Source organism: Aegilops tauschii, chromosome 7 (assembly GCF_002575655.3).
Source record: "Aegilops tauschii subsp. strangulata cultivar AL8/78 chromosome 7, Aet v6.0, whole genome shotgun sequence".
In the NCBI taxonomy this organism is placed as follows: Eukaryota; Viridiplantae; Streptophyta; class Magnoliopsida; order Poales; family Poaceae; genus Aegilops; species Aegilops tauschii.
This window is the reverse complement of record NC_053041.3, coordinates 578,140,925-578,161,291: the sequence shown is the minus strand read 5'-3', so window position 1 is coordinate 578,161,291 and position 20,367 is coordinate 578,140,925.

Genomic DNA, 20,367 nt, shown 5'->3' with positions numbered 1-20,367 from the left:
ACTACCCATCTCATGGACGTAAACTCTCATCTCATGGCTTGTATGCGCGGAGCAGCCTGCAGGGCAGGCAACAAGTATCATCATCTCTCGCCAGTTGATCACTCTCACCTGATCACCTCCGAAGTGATCATCTAGCGCATAGACGATGATCTCGGCAGGGCCTGGCAGTGAACTGCAAAGAACACAATCCGGTGCCGTGGAGTGAATCGCAAAAAAACACCACATTTGGGGCTTCATCAACCACCAGGTCGCTAATCATTTACAAAAATCACCGCGCATTCAGTAAACTTTTTGCAAAAAGCACTGATCAAGTGAATTAGCCGGTTTAACCACTTTCCTCGCTCCACCCTCGCCGGGAATGGTCGTGGCGCTGCGCGCCTGTACGAGCTCATAACCGGCGTGTACAGGGGAGCTTGCTCCAGGCGGTTGCGGCTAATGGCCGGCGGCGGATCCGGCTTCGGCTAGCGTCCTGGAGAGAGAGAGGGGGGGGGGAGCTGCGTGAGAGACAGGGGAGGAAGGAGAGGGATAGGGGGCTGCGGTGGTGCCCGGTGAACTGGCGGCGGCGAGCTGCGGGGAAGTCCGGTCGGAGCAGCGCGAGGCTTGGTGGCGCGTGTGCACGGGGCTGCGGGGCTCTCCTGCAGGCGTGGACGCTCCGCTGCGGCTGCGCGAGCAAGGGCAGAGTGGGGTGTAGGAGGAGGGGAGGAGGCGCCGAAGCGCATGGAGGTTGGCCCGCATCCACGGCGTCGAGCGGCGCTGGGCTTCCCAGGTAGAAGACCGAGGCGCGGCCACAGCATCCCGGCGGGCCGACATGGCATGAAGGTCGAGCTCCCGGCGGCTGCCTCCGCGCAGTCCACGACGCGGACACTGCACAGGAGCTACGGCTCCCCGACGACGACAGTGCGCTGCTGGCCCTCGTGGTTGCGGAGATGGCCGCCGGCCGGTGTGCCCACCCGCTGCTACACAGACTCCTCGTCTCCGCGACCGCCCGGTCGGCGGGCGTCTTCTGGCAGCGGCGACGGGAACCGGGCTCTGTCGGGCATGGTCCAGGGGCTGATTGCTTTTTAAAACATTTACTAGGGGTCTGTGTGTGATTATTTTGCCAAGTCAGCTCCTTACAGTCCGGCCCCACATGCCAGAAAGTGATTAAATGGGCTAAATCACCTGTTCAGTGCTTTTTACAAAATGTTTACTGAATGCGCGGTGTTTTTTGCAAATGATTAGCGATATGATGGTTTTCCGCAGATGAAGTCCCAAATATGATGGTTTTTTGCAATTCACAGTGCCGCCACTCTGCTGCACATGTACGTGTGTATGGCACTCTGTCCACACATGCTCCAGTATCTGCGTTTCGGTCCGGATAACACCTCTTTCTTTCTGTCGGTTCCTCACCTGTTTGAGGCGTCCCTACCGAGATGCCGAACCATCTGTCATGTCAGCATCCTGATAAATGCGCCTGCCGGAGCGCCGGCGCGAGATTCTCATTAGCAGTTGTGACGATGACTGGCCGGTCCGCGATCGAGAAGTCGATCATCGGGGTCCAACCAGCCCTGTGGGTATTACTCTGAACGAAGACCCTGACAGTCAACGAAAAATCCAAGTGCAAATTCAGGCTGTCTAGGAATTGTTTACGCGCGCACAGCGCAACCCCTAGGCGGCGCGCGCCTCTCGATCCGTCCGCACATGACCGACCGATCGGCTAATTTAGCAGATGTTTTGTTAATTGATTGACCGGGCGCGTACCACGGCTGTTCGCACTCCCGGCCGTCTCCCCGCCGTTGATCGATCGACTGCCGATCCGCCTGCACATGTAATCGGCTGTTTTAGCAGATGTTTGTTAATTGATTGACCGAGTAAGTACACTATACTATGGCTGTTCGCACTACCGGCCGTCGTCCGCCGTTGATCGATTGCCGTGTACCATCACCACCACGACGCCGGTCGCCCCGAGACGACCCGATCGCCATGCGTACACATCATCACATGGGCAACTCATGGTTCAAATCGATCGCCGGCTGCTAGCTAGCTAACGCTAATGACGGGGATTATTTCGTATTCACTCACGAGAGGTCAAGAATTCACCGTCTAATCGCAGGAATATACAATGGGCTTGCACTGGCCGCCGGAATACCGGAGAGGCCCGGAAGCATCTATCTATCTTCTCGAGTTATACCATGTACTGTACTTGTAGAAGGCTAGAACCTCGACGTGCAGTGGAAACGTCGTGTTCGCCGGCCGCCGGATCGTTTGTTCGTTAGTCCGTCAAAAAAATCGAGGTCGAGAAAAATAATTAACCTGTGGTGTGTTGGTACCGAACATGTCCTGGACTATCCGGGAGGAATTAGACCGACGAATAGTGACCCTTTTGTACTCTTTCTCGTGTTATTAAATAACGGATTTTCAGTTTCGATGAATGTGTTTGGCGATCTCCGATTCAGCTGATCTCCACGACGAGTACATCGATATCAGTTGTGCCCAAGTTAGACACGATGAGTAATGCTCGACTGGAAAAGTTAAAACTCTCAAGCTTTTCATCTCGTTACAAACTCAGCTTAGTCCTTGATCTTTTGTTTAGTCCAGCTCAAAGAAAAAAATATACTCAGTTAAGTCTGCTCATCTCGTTTCCCACAAAAAAGTGCTAAGGCCAACTTCACCGGCAACTCGCAAAAAACCTCTCACATTCGTCCGCGGGACTAGTCCATGGACACGGATGCGGGAGCTCGAAATTCAACCGTACCCACATACATCCGGCCTTTCGGATTTTTTTTAGCAATTCGCACGATCAAGTAGTGAAAGTGCAACTATCCCTGGGTGGTTTTGGTAATTCCTAACAACATATAAGCTCATTGAGCTAATGCTATTCCAAGATAGATATTTCAGGAAAGCTCAATGATTGGCATGGCATGGATTGGAAAGTGGACCCTTCAAAATGCTAAGGACAAAAGATTGGCTCAAGCTTAAAGCACAAGACTCTACATCTTCTATTTTAGTGATCCAAGATCGCATTGATTCTATAGGAAAAGCCAATACTATTAAGAAGGGATGAGGTGTTGCTTAATGAGGTGCTTGCTCAAAATGCTTAGTGATATGCTCCAAAACCCTCCACTACTTTCTCATATCCACATATGTCCCAAACCAAAAGTCCAACTCGGACCCACCGATTCTTTCTATCCGGCGCCACCGAGTTCACTTGACATAGCCACTGCCAGAAACCCTAGTCTTTTCGGTCTCACCGATAGGGATCTCGGTCTCACCGAGATGTGATTGCAATCTCTGTGTTTCCCTTCGTAACGTTTCAGTCAAACCGAGATGAGCGATCGGTCCCATCAAGATTGCAATGCAAACTCTCTGTTTCCCTTTCGTAACGTTTCGGTTTAACCGAGATGAGCGAATCGGTCCCACCGAGTTTGCCTGACCAACTCTCTATTTGCCTATTACCAAAATCGGTCTCACCGAGTTTGTGTAATCGATCTCACCGAGATTACGTTATGCCCTAACCCTAATGATATCGGTCCCACCGAGTTGACATGTCGGTCCCACCGAAACACCTAACGGTCACATTATGAACCAAATCGGTCTGACCGAGTTTAACGATTCGGTCCCACCGAATTTGGTGATTTGTGTGTAACGGTTAGATTTTGTGTGGAGGCTATATATACCCCTCCACCCACTCTTCATTCGTAGAGAAAGCCATCAGAACATGCCTACATTTCCAATACATATTTTCTGAGAGAGAACCACCTACACTTGTGTTGAGGTCAAGATATTCCATTCCAACCACATAAATCTTGATCTCTAGCCTTCCCCAAGTTGCTTTCCACTCAAATCTTCTTTCCACCAAATCCAATCCTATGAGAGAGAGTTGAGTGTTGGGGAGACTATCATTTGAAGCACAAGAGCAAGGAGTTCATCATCAACACACCATTTGTTACTTCTTGGAGAGTGGTGTCTCCTAGATTGGCTAGGTGTCACTTGGGAGCCTCCGACAAGATTGTGGAGTTGAACCAAGGAGTTTGTAAGGGCAAGGAGATCGCCTACTTCGTGAAGATCTACCCTAGTGAGGCAAGTCCTTCGTGGGCGACGGCCATGGTGGGATAGACAAGGTTGCTTCTTCATGGACCCTTCGTGGGTGGAGCCCTCCGTGAACTCGCGCAACCGTTACCCTTCGTGGGTTGAAGTCTCCATCAACGTGGATGTACGATAGCACCACCTATCGGAACCACGGATAAAAATCTTCGTGTCAACATTGCGTTTGCTCCCTCAAACTCCTCCCTTTACCTTCATATGCAATTGTTTTACATTATGCTGCTATACTCTTAGAATTGCATGTGTAGGTTGATTGCTTGACTTGTGCTAAGTTGTTAAAATCTGCCAAGAACTAAAATTGGGAAAAGGCTAGATTTTTATTTGGTCAAGTAGTCTAATCACCCCCCTATAGACATACTTTTGATCCTACAAGTAGCCGCATGCAGAGGGCACAGAAGTTCAAATAGCCGCATGCAGCACTAGTTCAAATTTTAAAATGTTCAAATATTACATCCCAACATTGTTATTCCCTTTCATCACCAATTGATGCTCAATCAGATCTTCCTTGAGTTGCCCGTGAGTTGGTCGATGCCGAATTTGTTGATGCATTCGAATAAAATCCTCAAATGTGGTTGGATTCTGGCCCGGAAGTTGGATAGGATCACCCATGTTCTCAAATTCCAGAGTTGCGGCAGCATCGTCACGCTCATCCTCAACGATCATGTTGTGCACGATTACAACATGTTAACACCTTCCACAAGGTCTACGGATCCCATTGTTTTGCAAGTCCACGAACAAATGCTAAACGGGCATGAGGAACTCCAAATGCCCTCTCGACCTCCTTTCTAGCTGCTTCTTGTCTTTGGGCAAAGTGAGCCTTTTTTGGCCAACTGGGTTTGAGATGGTGCTGACAAAGGTAGCCTATGGAGGATAGATATCGTCACCTAGATAGTAGCCCATGTTGTACTCATGTCCATTGATAGTATAGTGGCAAGGAGGAGCTTTTCCTTCAGTCAGCCTCGCAAGCAACGGCGATCGTTGCAGCACATTGATGTCATTGTGAGACCCGGGCATGCCAAAGAAAGCGTGTCAAATCCAAAGATCATGTGATGCAACTGTTTCAAGAATGATGGTGGGCTTCTTAACATGACCCTGATATTTCACTTGTAAAGCCTTCGGGCCATTCTTCCATTTCCAATGCATGCAGTCAAGAGATCCAAGCAAACCTGGCCACCCTTTTGCTTCTGAGATTGCCAGGAGCCTCTCGGTGTCTGCCACAGTTGGTTTTCCCAAGTACTGAGGTTCGAACACCTCGACCACGACAGTTGCAAACCTGACCATGGCATCTCCGCATGTGCTCTCACACATCCGTAGGTACTCAACCCACGAATTAATGGTCGTGCCATATGCAAGCATCTGGAGTGCGGCCGTGCACTTTTGGTAATCAGAGAAGCCAATCTTTCCCACGGCGCCCTTCTTCAGGATGAAGTATGTTGGGGAACGTAGCAGAAATTCAAAATTTTCTACGCATCACCAAGATCAATCTATGGAGTTTACTAGCAACGAGAGGGAAGGAGTGCATCTACATACCCTTGTAGATCGCGAGCGGAAGCGTTCAAGAGAACGGGGTTGATGGAGTCGTACTCGTCGTGATCCAAATCACCGATGATCCTAGCGCCGAACGGACGGCACCTCCGCGTTCAACACACGTACAGAGCAGCGACGTCTCCTCCTTCTTGATCCAGCAAGGGGGGAGGAGAGTTTGATGGAGATCCAGCAGCACGACGACGTGGTGGTGGAAGTAGCGGGATTCCAACAGGGCTTCGCCAAGCGCTGCGGGAGGAGGGAGATGTGTCACGGGAGGGAGAGGGAGGCGCCAGGGCTTAGGTATTGCTGCCCTCCCTCCCCCCACTATATATAGGGCCAAGGGAGAGGGGGGGGGGGGCGCAGCCTTGGCCCTTCCTCCAAGGAAGGGTGCGGCCAGGGAGGAGTCCATCCTCCCCAAGGCACCTCGGAGGTGCCTTCCCCCTTTAGGACTCTCCCTTTCCCTTATCTCTTGGCGCATGGGCCTATTGGGGCTGGTGCCCTTGGCCCATATAGGCCAAGGCGCACACCCCTACAGCCCATGTGGCCCCCCGGGGCTGGTGGACCCCCGGACCCCTTTCGGCACTCCCGGTACAATACCGATAATGCGCGAAACTTTTCCGGCGACCAAAATAAGACTTCCCATATATAAATCTTTACCTCCGGACCATTCCAGAACTCCTCGTGATGTCCGGGATCTCATCCGGGACTCCGAACAACTTTCGGGTTGCCGCATACTAATATCTCTACAACCCTAGCGTCACCGAACCTTAAGTGTGTAGACCCTACGGGTTCGGGAGACACGCAGACATGACCGAGACGACTCTCCGGTCAATAACCAACAGCGGGATCTGGATACCCATGTTGGCTCCCACATGCTCCTCGATGATCTCATCGGATGAACCACGATGTCGAGGATTCAATCAATCCTGTATACAATTCCCTTTGTCAATCGGTATGTTACTTGCCCGAGATTCGATCGTCGGTATCCCGATACCTTGTTCAATCTCGTTACCGGCAAGTCTCTTTACTCGTTCCATAACACATCATCCCGTGATCAACTCCTTGGTCACATTGTGCACATTATGATGATGTCCTACTGAGTGGGCCCAGAGATACCTCTCCGTTTACACGGAGTGACAAATCCCAGTCTCGATTCGTGCCAACCCAACAGACACTTTCGGAGATACCTGTAGTGCACCTTTATAGCCACCCAGTTACGTTGTGACATTTGGTACACCCAAAGCATTTCTACGGTATCCGGGAGTTGCACAATCTCATGGTCTAAGGAAATGATACTTGACATTAGAAAAGCTCTTAGCAAACGAACTACACGATCTTGTGCTAGGCTTAGTATTGGGTCTTGTCCATCACATCATTCTCCTAATGATGTGATCCCGTTATCAACGACATCCAATGTCCATGGTCAGGAAACCGTAACCATCTATTGATCAACGAGCTAGTCAACTAGAGGCTTACTAGGGACATGGTGTTGTCTATGTATCCACACATGTATTTGAGTTTCCTATCAATACAATTCTAGCATGGATAATAAACGATTATCATGAACAAGGAAATATAATAATAACCAATTTATTATTGCCTCTAGGGCATATTTCCAACAGTCTCCCACTTGCACTAGAGTCAATAATCTAGTTCACATCACCATGTGATTAACACTCACAGGTCACATCACCATGTGACCAACATCCAAAGAGTTTACTAGAGTCAACAATCTAGTTCACATCACTATGTGATTAACACTCAATGAGTTCTGGTTTGATCATGTTATGCTTGTGAGAGAGGTTATTAGTCAACGGGTCTGAACCTTTCAGATCCGTGTGTGCTTTACGAATATCTATGTCATCTTGTGGATGCTACCACACGCTACTTGGAGCCATTTCAAATAACTGCTCTACTATACGAATCCGGTTTACTACTCAGAGTCATCCGGATTAGTGTCAAAGTTCGCATCGACGTAACCCTTTACGACGAACTCCTTTTCACCTCCATAATCGAGAAAATTCCTTAGTCCACTAGATACTAAGGATAAGTTCGACCGCTGTCATGTGATCCATTCCTGGATCACTATTGTACCCCTTGACCAACTCATGGCAAGGCACACTTCATGTGCGGTACACAGCATAGCATACTGTAGAGCCTACGTCTAAAGCATAGGGGACGACCTTCGTCCTTTCTCTCTCTTCTGCTGTGGTCAGGTCTTGAGTCTTACTCAATACTCACACCTTGTAACACAGCCAAGAACTCCTTCTTTGCTGATCTATTTTGAACTCTTTCAAAATCATGTCAAGGTGTGTGTTCTTTGAAAATATCATCAGGCGTCTTGATCTATCTCTATAGATCTTGATGCCCAATATGTAAGCAGCTTTATCCAGGCCTTCCTTTGAAAAACTCCTTTCAAACAACCCTTTATGCTTTCCAGAAATTCTACATCATTTCGGATCAACAATATGTCATTCACATATACTTATCAGAAATGTTGTAGCGCTCCCACTCACTTTATTGTAAATACAAGTTTCTAACAAACTTTGTATAAACCCAAAAACTTTGATCACTCCATCAAAGCGTATATTCTGACTCCGAGATGCTTGCTCTAGTCCATGGAAGGATCGCTGGAGCTAGCATACCTTTTAGCATCCTTAGGATCGACAAAACCTTTCTCATTGTATCACATACAACCTTTCCTTACGAAAAACTGGTAAGGAAACTTGTTTTGACATCCATCTGCCAGATTTCATAAATGCAGCTAATGCTAACATGATTCCGACGGACTTAAGCATCGCTACGGATGAGAAAATCTCATCGTAGTCAACTCCTTGAACTTGTGAAAAAACACTTTGCCACAAGTCGAGCTTCATAGACGGTAACATTACCGTCCATGTCCGTCTTCTTCTTAAAGATCCATTTATCTCAATGGCTTGCCGATCATCGGGCAAGTTCACCAAAGTCCATGCTTTGTTTCGATACATGGATCCTATCTCGAATTTCATGGCTTCTAACCATTTGTCGGAATATGGGCCCACCATCGCTTCTCCATAGCTCATAGGTTCATCGTTGTCCAACAACATGACTTCCAAGACAGGATTACGCATTACTCTGAAGTAGTACGAATCCTCGTCATCCTACGAGGTTTGGTAGTGACTTGATCCGAAGTTTCATGATCACTATCATAAGCTTCCACTTCAATTGGTGTAGGTGCCACAGGAACAACTTCCTGTGCCTTGCTACACACTAGTTGAAGTTATGGTTCAATAGCCTCATCAAGTCTCCACCATCCTCCCACTCAATTCTTTCGAGAGAAACTTTTCCTCGAGAAAGGAACCGTTTCTAGAAGCAATTACTTTTGCTTCCAGATCTGAAATAGGAGGTATACCCAACTGTTTTGGGTATTCTTATGAAGATGCATTTATCCTCTTTGGGTTCGAGCTTATCAGCCTGAAACTTTTTCACATAAGCATCACAGCCCCAAACTTTTAAGAAACGACAACTTAGGTTTCTCTAAACGGTGTCGTCTCAACGGAATTGCGTGGTGCCCCTTTTAAAGTGAATGCGGTTGTCTCTAATGCCTAACCCATAAACGATAGTGGTAATTCGATAAGAGACATCATGGTATGCACCATATCCAATAGGGTGCACTTATGATGTTCGGACACACCATCACACTGTGGTGTTCCAGGCGGTATTAATTGTGAAACACTTTCCACAATGTCTTAATTGTGTGCCAAACTCGTAACTCAGATATCTCTATGATCATATCATAGACATTTTATCCTCTTGTCACGACGATCTTCAACTTCACTCTGAAATTACCCGAACCTTTCAATAATTCAGACTTGTGTTTCATCAAGTAAATATTCTCAACATCTACTCAAATCATCTGTGAAGTAAGAACATATCGATATCCACTGCGTGCCTCAGCACTCATTGGACTTCACACATCAAATGTATTACTTCCAACAAGTTGCTCTCTTGTTCCATCTTACTGAAAACGAGGCTTTTCAGTCATCTTGCCCATGTGGTATGATCTGCATGTCTCAAGTGATTCAAAATCAAGTGAGTCCAAACGATCCATCTGCATGGAGTTTCTTCATGCATATATACCAATAGACATGGTTCGCATGTCTCAATCCTTTCAAAAACGAGTGAGTCCAAAGATCCATCTACATGGAGCTTCTTCATGCGTTCTATACCAATATGACTCAAATGGCAGTGCCACAAGTATGTGGTACTATCATTACTATTTTATATCTTTTGGCACGAACATGTGTATCACTACGATCGAGATTCATTTTAGGTGCAAGACCATTGAAGGTATTATTCAAATAAACAGAGTAACCATTATTCTCCTTAAATGAATAACCGTATTGCGATAAACATAATCCAATCATGTTTATGCTCAACGCAAACACCAAATAACAATTATTTAGGTTTAACACCAATCTCGATGGTAGAGGGAGCATGCGATGCTTGATCACATCAACCTTGGAAACACTTCCAACACATATCGTCATCTCACCTTTAGCTAGTCTCCGTTTATTCCACAGCTTTTATTTCGAGTTACTAACAGTTAGCAACCGAACCGGTATCTAATACCCTGGTGCTGCTAGGAGTACTAGTAAAGTACACATTCGTATAATGTATATCCAATATACTTCCGTCGACCTTGCCTGCCTTCTCATCTACCAAGTATCTAGGGTAGTTCTGCTTCAGTGACCGTTCCCCTCATTACAGAAGCACTTAGTCTCGGGTTTGGGTTCAACCTTGGGATTCTTCACTAGAGCAGCAAATGATTTTCTGTTTCATGAAGTATCCCTTTTGCCCTTGCCCTTCTAGAAACTAGTGGTTTTACTAACCATCAACAATTGATGCTCCTTCTTGATTTCTACTTTTGCGGTGTCAAACATCGTGAGTTTCTCAAGGATCATCATATCTATCCCTGATATGTTATAGTTCATCACGAAGCTCTAATAGCTTGGTGGCAGTGACTATGGAGAACCATCACTATCTCATCTGGAAGATTAACTCCCACTCGATTCAAGCGATTGTGGTACTCAGACAATCTGAGCACATGCTCAATGATTGAGCTTTTCTCCCTTAGTCTGCAGGCTTAAGAAACTTGTCAGAGGTCTCATACCTCTTGACATGGGCACTAGTCTGAAATCCCAATTTCAGTCTTCGGAACATCTCATATGTTCTGCGACGTTTCAAAAACGTCTTTGGTGCCACAATTCTAAACCGTTAGCATTACGCACTGAACTATCACGTAGTCATCAAAACGTGTATGTCAGATGTTTCGCAACATCTACAGACGACGCTGAGGTTCAGCACACCGAGCGGTGCATTAAGGACATAAGCCTTCTGTGCAGCAATGAGGACAATCCTCAGTTTACGGACCCAGTCCGCATAATTGCTACTATCAACTTTCAACTAAATTTTCTCTAGGAACATATCTTAAACAGTAGAACTAAAGCGTAAGCTATGACATAATTTGCAAAGACCTTTTGACTATGTTCATGATAATTAAGTTCATCTGATTATTTAATGAACTCCCACTCAGATAGACATCCCTCCTAGTCATCTAAGTGATACATGATCCGAGTCAAACTAGGCCGTGTCCGATCATCACGTGAGACGGACTAGTCATCATCGGTGAACATCTCCATGTTGATCGCATCTACTATACGACTCATGTTCGACCTTTCGATCTCTTGTGTTCCGAGGCCATGTCTGTACATGCTAGGCTCGTCAAGTCAACCTAAGTGTTTCGCATGTGTTCCGAGGCCATGTCTGTACATGCTAGGCTCGTCAACACCCGTTGTATTCGAACGTTAGAATCTATCACACCCGATCATCACGTGGTGCTTCGAAATAACGAACCTTCGCAATGGTGCACAGTTAGGGGGAACACGTCTCTTGAAATTTTAGTGAGGGATCATCTTATTTATGCTACCGTCGTTCTAAGCAAATAAGATGTAAACATGACAAACATCACATGCAAATCATAAAGTGACATGATATGGCCAATATCATCTTGCGCCTTTGATCTCCATCTTCGAGGCGCGGCATGATCACCTTCGTCACCGGCATGACACCATGATCTCCATCATCGTGTCTTCATGAAGTTGTCTCGCCAACTATTACTTCTACTACTATGGCTAACGGTTAGCAATAAAGTAAAGTAATTACATGGCGTTTTCATTGGCACGCAGGTCATACAATAAATTAAGACAACTCCTATGGCTCCTGCCGGTTGTCATACTCATCGACATGCAAGTCGTGATTCCTATTACAAGAACATGATCAATCTCATACATCACATATATCATTCATCACATCCTTTTGGCCATATCACATCACATAGCATACCCTGCAAAACAAATTAGACGTCCTCTAATTGTTGTTGCATGTTTTACGTGGCTGCTATGGGATTCTAGCAAGAACGTTTCTTACCTACGCAAAAGCCACAACGTGATATGCAAATTTCTATTTACCCTTCATAAGGACCCTTTTCATCGAATCCGATCCGACTAAAGTGGGAGAGACAGACACCCGCTAGCCACCTTATGCAACTAGTGCATGTCAGTCGGTGGAACCTGTCTCACGTAAGTGTACGTGTAAGGTCGGTCCGGGCCGCTTCATCCCACGATGCCGCCGAATCAAGATAAGACTAGTAACGGCAAGTAAATTGACAAAATCGACGCCCACAACTACTTTGTGTTCTACTCGTGCATAGAAACTACGCATAGACCTAGCTCATGATGCCACTGTTGGGGAACGTAGCAGAAATTCAAAATTTTCTACGCATCACCAAGATCAATCTATGGAGTTTACTAGCAACGAGAGGGAAGGAGTGCATCTACATACCCTTGTAGATCGCGAGCGGAAGCGTTCAAGAGAACGGGGTTGATGGAGTCGTACTCGTCGTGATCCAAATCACCGATGATCCTAGCGCCGAACGGACGGCACCTCCGTGTTCAACACACGTACGGAGCAGCGACGTCTCCTCCTTCTTGATCCAGCAAGGGGGGAGGAGAGGTTGATGAAGATCCAGCAGCACGACGGCGTGGTGGTGGAAGTAGCGGGATTCCAACAGGGCTTCGCCAAGCGCTGTGGGAGGAGGGAGATGTGTCACGGGAGGGAGAGGGAGGCGCCAGGGCTTAGGTATTGCTGCCCTCCCTCCCCCCACTATATATAGGGCCAAGGGAGAGGGGGGGCGCAGCCTTGGCCCTTCCTCCAAGGAAGGGTGCGGCCAGGGAGGAGTCCATCCTCCCCAAGGCACCTCGGAGGTGCCTTCCCCCTTTAGGACTCTCCCTTTCCCTTATCTCTTGGCGCATGGGCCTCTTGGGGCTGGTGCCCTTGGCCCATATAGGCCAAGGCGCACACCCCTACAGCCCATGTGGCCCCCGGGGCTGGTGGACCCCCGGACCCCTTTCGGCACTCCTGGTACAATACCGATAATGCGCGAAACTTTTCCGGCGACCAAAATAAGACTTCCCATATATAAATCTTTACCTCCGGACCATTCCGGAACTCCTCGTGACGTCCGGGATCTCATCCGGGACTCCGAACAACTTTTGGTTGCCGCATACTAATATCTCTACAACCCTAGCGTCACCGAACCTTAAGTGTGTAGACCCTACGGGTTCGGGAGACACGCAGACATGACCGAGTTGACTCTCCGGTCAATAACCAACAGCGGGATCTGGATACCCATGTTGGCTCCCACATGCTCCTCGATGATCTCATCGGATGAACCACGATGTCGAGGATTCAATCAATCCCGTATACAATTCCCTTTGTCAATCGGTATGTTACTTGCCCGAGATTCGATCGTCGGTATCCCGATACCTTGTTCAATCTCGTTACCGGCAAGTCTCTTTACTCGTTCCGTAACACATCATCCCGTGATCAACTCCTTGGTCACATTGTGCACATTATGATGATGTCCTACCGAGTGGGCCCAGAGATACCTCTCCGTTTACACGGAGTGACAAATCCCAGTCTCGATTCGTGCCAACCCAACATACACTTTCGGAGATACCTGTAGTGCACCTTTATAGCCACCCAGTTACGTTGTGACGTTTGGTACACCCAAAGCATTTCTACGGTATCCGGGAGTTGCACAATCTCATGGTCTAAGGAAATGATACTTGACATTAGAAAAGCTCTTAGCAAACGAACTACACGATCTTGTGCTAGGCTTAGGATTGGGTCTTGTCCATCACATCATTCTCCTAATGATGTGATCCCGTTATCAACGACATCCAATGTCCATGGTTAGGAAACCGTAACCATCTATTGATCAACGAGCTAGTCAACTAGAGGCTTACTAGGGACATGGTGTTGTCTATGTATCCACACATGTATTTGAGTTTCCTATCAATACAATTCTAGCATGGATAATAAACGATTATCATGAACAAGGAAATATAATAATAACCAATTTATTATTGCCTCTAGGGCATATTTCCAACAAAGTAGTCATCGTAGGACCGGGCGACATGGTACAAAAGATCGAAGACAATCTTGCGCATCCGAAAATGCCGGTGAAAATGGTCAGCGAATAGTGCATCGGGCGCAAAGTAGTCGGCCATCAGTGTCAAATGCACGCGCACCCTGTTGCGGTTGAGCACTCGATGACCCATGATCGAGCCCTTGAAATTTAGAACATGCTCCTCCGCATGCTCCGTGTCTTCAAGGATCGCTTGCATCATCACTGTCTCATCAGAGTACTCCTCCTTGTCCGACGAGCCGTCGGAGGAATCAACATACTGCTCGTGTATGTGATACGTCTCCAACGTATCTATAATTTTTGATTCTTCCATGCTATATTATATTCTGTTTTGGATGTTTATTGGGCTTTATTATACACTTTTATATTATTTTTGGGACTAACCTATTAACCGGAGGCCCAGCCCAAATTGCTGTTTTTTTGCCTATTTCAGTGTTTCGAAGGAAAAGGATATCAAACGGAGTCCAAACGGAATGAAATCTTCGGGAACGTGATTTTCGGAACAAACGTGATCCAGAGGACTTGGAGTCTACGTAAAGCAATCAACGAGGAGGGCACGAGGTAGGGGGCGCGCCTACCCCCCTGGGCGCGCCCTCCACCCTCGTGGCCCCCTCGTTGCTCCATCAACGTACTTCTTCCTCCTATATATACCCATATACCCTGGAAACATCATATACGGAGCAAAAACCCTATTTCCACCGCCGCAACCTTCTGTACCCGTGAGATCCCATCTTGGGGCCTTTTCCGGCGCTCCACCGGAGGGGGCATTGATCACGGAGGGCTTCTACATCAACACCATAGCCTCTCCGATGATGTGTGAGTAGTTTACCTCAGACCTTCGGGTCCATAGTTATTAGCTAGATGGCTTCTTCTCTCTCTTTGGATCTCAATACAAAGTTCTCCTCGATCTTCTTGGAGATCTATTTGATGTAACTCTTCTTTTGCGGTGTGTTTGTCGAGATCCGATGAATTGTAGGTTTATGATCAAGTTTATCTATGAACAATATTTGAATCTTCTTTGAATTCTTTTATGTATGATTGGTTATCTTTGCAAGTCTCTTCGAATTATCAGTTTGGTTTTGCCTACTAGATTGATCTTTCTTGCAATGGGAGAAGTGCTTAGCTTTGTGTTCAACCTTGCGGTGTCCTTTCCCAGTGACAGCAGGGGCAGCAAGGCACGTATTGTATTGTTGCCATCGAGGATAAAAAGATGGGGTTTATACCATATTGCAGGAGTTTATCCCTCTACATCATGTCATCTTGCTTAAAGCATTACTCTGTTCTTATGAACTTAATACTCTAGATGCATGCTGGATAGTGGTCGATGTGTGGAGTAATAGTAGTAGATGCAGAATCGTTTCGGTCTACTTGTCGCGGACGTGATGCCTATATACATGATCATACTAACATATTCTCATAACTATGCTCAATTCTATCAATTGCTCGACAGTAATTCGTTTACCCACCGTAATACTTGTGCTATCTTGAGAGAAGCCACTAGTGAAACCTATGGCCCCCGGGTCTATTTTCCATCATATTAATCTCCCAACAACAAGCTATTTCTATTGTCGTTTATTTTACTTTGCATCTTTATTTCTCTTTATCATAAAAATACCAAAAATATTATCTTATCATATCTATCAGATCTCACTCTCGTAAGTGACCGTGAAGGGATTGACAACCCCTTTATCGCATTGGTTGCGAGGTTCTTATTTGTTTGTGTAGGTGCGTGTGACTCGAGCGTGGTCTCCTACTAGATTGATACCTTGGTTCTAAAAAACTGAGGGAAATACTTACGCTACTTTACTGCATCACCCTTTCCTCTTCAAGGGAAAACTAACGCAGTGCTCAAGAGGTAGCAAGAAGGATTTATGGCGCCGTTGCCGGGGAGATTTGCGCCAAGTCAATTCAAGATTTGATTTCCCGACAACGAGCCATTTCTGGCGCCGTTGCCGGGGAGTCTACGCAGAAGTCAAGACATACCAAGTACCCATCACAAACTCTTATCCCTCGCATTATATTATTTGCCATTTGCCTCTCGTTTTCCTCTCCCCCACTTCACCCTTGCCGTTTTATTCGCCCTCTCTTTTCCGTTCGCCTCTTTTTCGCTTGCTTCTTGTTTGCTTGTGTGTTGGATTGCTTGCTTGTCACGATGGCTCAAGACAATACTAAATTGTGTGACTTTACCAATACCAACAACAATGATTTTCTTAGCACTCCGATTGCTCCTCTTACCGATGCTGAATCTTGTGAAATTAATGCTGCTTTGTTGAATCTTGCCATGAAAGATCAATTCACCGGCCTTCCTAGTGAAGATGCCGCTACCCATCAAAATAGCTTCGTTGATTTATGTGATATGCAAAAGAAGAAAGATGTGGACAATGATATTGTTAAATTAAAGCTATTTCCTTTTTCGCTTAGAGATCGTGCTAAAGCTTGGTTTTCGTCTTTGCCTAAAAATAGTATTGATTCATGGAATAAGTGCAAAGATGCTTTTATCTCTAAGTATTTTCCTCCCGTTAAAATCATCTCTCTTAGAAACGATATCATGAATTTTAAGCAACTTGAGCATGAACATGTTGCACAAGCTTGGGAGAGGATGAAATTAATGATACATAATTGCCCTACACATGGTTTGAATCTTTGGATGATTATACAAATTTTTTATGCTGGATTGAATTTTGCTTCTAGAAATCTTTTAGATTCGGCCGTGGGAGGCACTTTTATGAAAATCACTTTAGGAGAAGCTACTAAATTTGTAGATAATATTATGGTTAATTATTCTCAATGGCACACTGAAAGATCTACTAATAAAAAAGTGCATGCGATAGAAGAAATTAATGTTTTGAGTGGAAAGATGGATGAACTAATGAAATTATTTGCTACTAAAAGTGTTTCTTCTGATCCTAATGATATGTATTTGTCTACTTTGATTGAGAACAATAATGATGTGAATTTTGTTGGTATGAATAATTTTGGTAACAACGCGTATAGAGGAAACTTTAATCCTAGGTCGTTCCCTAGTAATTCCTCTAATAATTTTGGTAATTCCTACAACAATTCTTATGGAAATTTTAATAATATGCCCTCTGAATTTGAGACTAGTGTTAAGGAGTTTATGAATTCACAAAAGAATTTCAACGCTTCGCTTGAAGAAAAATTGCTTAAGGTTGATGAATTGGCTAGGAACGTTGATAGAATTTCTCTTGATGTTGATTCTTTGAAACTTAGATCTATTCCACCTAAGCATGATATCAATGAGTCTCTCAAAGCCATGAGAATTTCCATTGATGAGTGCAAAGAAAGAACCGCTAGGATGCGTGCTAACAAAGATTGCTTTGTGAAAGCGTGTTCTTCTAGTTTCTATGAGAATAAAGATGAAGATCTAAAAGTTATTGATGTGTATCCTATTAAATCTTTGTTTTGCAATATGAATCTTGATAATGATGGGACTGGAGATGAGTCACCTTTACCTAGAAGGCGTCCCAAAAATTCGGAGTTTTTAGATCTTGATGCAAAGTAAAAGTGGGATTGAAGAAGTCAAAACTTTAGATATCAATGAACCCACTATTTTGGATTTCAAGGAATTTAATTATGATAATTGCTCTTTGATAGATTGTATTTCCTTGTTGCAATCCGTGCTAAATTCTCCTCATGCTTATAGTCAAAATAAAGCTTTTACTAAACATATCGTTGACGCTTTGATGCAATCTTATGAAGAAAAACTTGAGTTGGAAGTTTCTATCCCTAGAAAACTTTATGATGAGTGGGAACCTACTATTAAAATTAAAATTAAAGATCATGAATGCTATGCTTTGTGTGATTTTGGTGCTAGTGTTTCCACGATTCCAAAAACTTTGTGTGATTTGTTAGGTTTCCGCGAATTTGATGATTGTTCTTTAAACTTGCACTTTGCGGATTCCACTATTAAGAAACCTATGGGAAGAATTAATGATGTTCTTATTGTTGCAAATAGGAACTATGTGCCCATAGATTTCATTGTTCTTGACATAGATTGCAATCCTTCATGTCCTATCATTCTTGGTAGACCTTTCCTTAGAACGATTGGTGCAATTATTGATATGAAGGAAGGAATATTAGATTCCAATTTCCGTTAAGGTAAGGCATGGAACACTTCCCTAGAAAGAAAATTAAATTACCTTATGAATCTATTATGAGAGCCACTTATGGATTGCCTACCAAAGATGGCAATACTTAGATCTATCCTTGCTTTTATGCCTAGCTAGGGGCGTTAAACGATAGCGCTTGTTGGGAGGCAACCCAATTTTATTTTAGTTTTTTGCTTTTTGCTTCTTTTTAGGAATAAATATTTGATCTAGCCACTGGTTAGATTTGTTTTTATGTTTTAATTAGTGTTTGTGCCAATTTAAACCTATAGGAACTTCTTGGATGATAGTTATTTGATCTTGCTGAAAATTCTAGAAACATTCTGTTCACGAAAACAATTGTTAAAAATCACCAGAACGTGATAAAATACTGATTCCAATTGCAGTAGATCAATAAACAAATTATCTAGTTCTTCCTATTTTGGTATATTTTTCTGAGTTCCAGAAGTTTGCGTTAGTTACAGATTAATAAGACTGTTCTGTTTTTGACAGGTTCTGTTTTTCGTATGTTGTTTGCTTATTTTGATGAATCTATGGCTAGTAAATAAGTTTATAAACCATAGAGAAGTTGGAATACAGTAAGTTTAACACCAATATAAATAAATAATGAGTTCATTACAGTACCTTCAAGTGGTGTTTTGTTTTCTTTCGCTAACGGAGCTCACGAGATTTTCTGTTGAGTTTTGTGTTGTGAAGTTTTCAAGTTTTGGGTAAAGATTTGATGGATTGCGGAACAAGGAGTGGCAAGAGCCTAAGCTTGGGGATGCCCATGGAAACCCAAGGTAATCTAAGGACACCAAGAAGCCAAATCTTGGGGATGCCCCGGAAGGCATCCCCTCTTTCGTCTTCGTCCATCGATAACTTTACTTGGAGCTATATTTTTATTCACCATATGATATGTGTTTTGTTTGGAGCGTCTTGTATGATTTGAGTCTTTGCTTTTTAGTTTACCACAATCATCCTTGCTGTACACACCTTTTAAGAGAGACACACATGATTCGGAATTTATTAGAATACTCTATGTGCTTCACTTATATCTTTTGAGTTATATAGTTTTTGCTCTAGTGCTTCACTTATATCTTTTAGAGCACGGTGGTGGATTTGTTTTATAGAAACTATTGTTCTCTCATGCTTCACTTATATTATTTTGAGAGTCCTACAAAATAGCATGGTAATTTGCTTTAATTGTGAAATTAGTTCTAATATGCTAGGTATTCAAGATTAGTAAAAACTTTCTTATGAGTGTGTTGAATACTAAGAGAAGTTTGATGCTTGATGATTGTTTTGATATATGGAGGTAGTGATATTAAAGTTGTGCTAGTTGAGTAGTTGTGAATTTGAGAAATACTTGTGTTGAAGTTTTCAAATCCCGTAGCATGCACGTATGGTAAACGTTGTGTAACAATTGAAACATGAGGTGTTCTTTGATTGTCCTCCTTATGAGTGGCGGTCGGGGACGAGCGATGGTCTTTTCCTACCAATCTATCCCCCTAGGAGCATGCGTGTAGTGCTTGGTTTTTGATGACTTGTAGATTTTTGCAATAAGTATGTGAGTTCTTTATGACTAATGTTGAGTCCATGGATTATACACACTCTTACCCTTCCATCATTGCTAGCCTCTTCGGTACCGTGCATTGCTCTTTATCACCTTGAGAGTTGGTGCAAACTTCACCGGTGCATCCAAACCCCGTGACATGATACGCTCTATCACACATAAGCCTCATTATATCTTCCTCAAAACATCCACCATACCTACCTATTATGGCATTTCCATAGCCATTCCGAGATATATTGCCATGCAACTTTCCACCGTTCCGTTTATCATGACATGTTCATCATTGTCATATTGCCTTGCATGATCATGTAGTCGACATCGTATTTGTGTCAAAGCCACCATGCATATTATTTCATACATGTCACTCTTGATTCATTGCTCTTCCCAGTACACCGCCAGAGGCATTCATATAGAGTCATACTTTATTCTAGTATCGAGTTGTAATCATTGAGTTGTAAATAAATACAAGTGTGATGATCATCATTCATAGAGCATTGTCCCAAAAAAAAGAGAAAGGCCAAAAGAAAAAAAAGGAAAAGGCCCCA